Here is a 2,500-nt window from a genome sequence, read left to right as displayed (position 1 = left end):
TGTGTGTGTGTGAGTGACAGAGGGTGTTTGTGTGAGAGAGAGTGGGTGTGTGCCTGTGTGTGTGTGAGTGTGTGTGTGTGTGTGTGTGTGTGTGTGTGTGTGTGTGTGTGTGTGTGTGTGTGTGTGTGTGTGTGCGGGCCTGTGCGCATGTGTGTATATTGTGTTTGTAAAACCCTAATCCTCACACAATACAGCTCAAGCATCTTAGACGGACGTGTGTGTAATTTCCCTGTAATTAGTGTTTATTCAGAGTAATGTAATGTGTCCACTGACAACACTGCTCCCTCACAGGCAACGAGAGAGAGAGAGAGAGAGAGAGAGAGAGAGAGAGAGAGGGAGACAGAGGGAGAGAGACAGAGAGAGAGAGAGAGAGAGAGCTGCTACATCAACATTGTGAATACTATCCTTTCCATTTCTTTTGGTCTCCTCCGCTTTAAATTGTTTTTTCCCACGTGATGGATTTTTATAGGCCAGCGTAACTTGAGTGGTTAAATCATTTGGGGGACCACAAGAGCAGATCTATACAGCGTCAGGTATATATCATCCTTTATACAACAGAACCAATCTGGACTCAATTACAAAGCGGCCAGAGAGAGCAATTTATAACAAAGGCCCCCCAGACAGGGGAGATGGAGGAGGTCGCGCCACACTTTGTAATCAACGGTTAACCCTCATTGACCTTTCAAATGGGAGGTCCTGCAAGTCCTAAGCAGAAGCTGTGATTTACAGCGCAAGCCAAATAGGCTTCACATCAGAGTACATGGATGGGGGGGAGAGGGGGGGGGGGGGGGGGGTTGGCCCACGTGTGTGTGTGTGTGTGTGTGTGTGTGTGTGTGTGCGTACAGTTTGTACGTGCGTCTGTGTTTGTGTGTGTGTACTGTATGTTTGTGTGTGTGTGTTTAGGCCATTGCTCCTTCTTCATGAAAGCTTGAGTACAGTAGTACTCTAGTCTAGTCTCCTGGAACACAATGTTATGACAGACGCATGAGTCACCAGGGTTAAAAATGAACACATGCTTGTCTAACGGGGCAGCAGGGGTGGGTGGAGTCAACAATGTTTTATTCCATAGATATATACACTAGGGATGTAACGATAACCGGTATAATGACAAACCATGATAAAATTTGATTTGGTTATATTTGTCACAATAAAATTATCATTGAAACCATGTTCGATTTCCATGCTTTAAAAAACCCTAACCCTAACTGTAAATACGGTCCAGCATCAACCAAAATTAGCAACAGTCTCCAAGACACATTATTTGAATGTTTATGAAAAAAATTGCACAGTACTGCTAATTTTATTTGTGGAAATGTGAAAATTTTCAGCACATTTTATAATACTGCAATTATACTGAAAACCGTGCTAATTTTGTTCACTATAATAATTGTGCTAATACATTTTTCATTTGTAATACACACAGTATCTGAGTCTTTCACTGGAGTTGTGGAGGTGGGATTCACAGTATAAAGCCTTCAATGGAGCAATGGATGTGAAAACGTGATGATAGTAGTGGAGTCAGCAGTGCCGGTTTGTGTGGGAGGGATATACTGTTGGTTCAGGATGAACTGCACACACTGCAAAACCACAGTCGGTTGTCAGACGTAGCGCTTCAGCCCGGAGGAGATGAATAGTACTAATCTTGTGTTGTGTAACAACAGCAGTGAATTGCAGTCAGAGGAACTAATTTGTTGCTCTCAGTACGAGGTGGGTAATTCATATTAGATTCGATTTTAGATGAAACTTTAATGTCCTCATTGAGGTGATTTACTTTGCAGGCACACAAGCTCCTGTAGATACATACATTCATTAAAAACGCTGAAGTTGAGAAGCAACAAACAAATATGCATCAGTATTACTTGACTTCTACAGTGAGGGAAATAATTATTTGATCCCCTGCTGATTTTGTACATTTGCCCACTGACAAAGAAATGATTGGTCTATAATTTTAATGGTAGGTTTATTTTAACAGTGAGAGACAGAATAGCAACAAAAAAAATCCAGAAAAACTCATAAAAAAATTAATTGATTTGCATTTGATCGAGTGAAATAAGTATTTGATCTCCTATCAACCAGCAATATTTCTGGCTCCCACAGACTGGTTATGTCCATGAGGCACACAAATTAGTCCTCTCCCTTGAAGAGAGTGCTCCTAATCTCAGCTCGGTACCTATATAAAAGACACCTGTCCACAGAAGCGATCAATCAATCAGATTCCAACCTCTCCACCATGGCCAAGACCAAAGAGCAGTCCAAGGACGTCAGGGACAAGATTGTAGACCTGCACAAGGCTGGAATGGACTACAAGACCATCACCAAGCAGCTTGGTGAGAGGGTGACAACAGTTGGTGCAATTATTTGCAAATGGAAGAAACACAAAATAACTGTCAATCTCCCTCAGTCTGGGGCTCTACGCAAGATCTTGCCTCATGGAGTTCCAGTGATCAGTGAGAACTACACGGGAGGTTCTTGTCAATGATCTCAAGGCAGCTGGGACCAC

The 2,500-nt window shown here is 42.6% G+C and overlaps 1 protein-coding gene across 1 annotated transcript in view; it reads left to right on the top strand.

Annotated features, from left to right (window-relative positions):
- Positions 1-2,500, top strand: part of hcn4 (hyperpolarization activated cyclic nucleotide-gated potassium channel 4) — a gene marked incomplete at both ends in the record, with an annotated part of 88,643 nt that overhangs the window by 17,236 nt on the left and 68,907 nt on the right. The gene's annotated exons all lie outside the window — the stretch shown is intronic.

The sequence above is a fragment of the Borostomias antarcticus genome (genome assembly GCF_949987555.1).
Source record: "Borostomias antarcticus genome assembly, chromosome: 4".
NCBI classification, from domain to species: domain Eukaryota; kingdom Metazoa; phylum Chordata; class Actinopteri; order Stomiiformes; family Stomiidae; genus Borostomias; species Borostomias antarcticus.
This window is presented reverse-complemented; position numbering and strand designations above follow the sequence as displayed.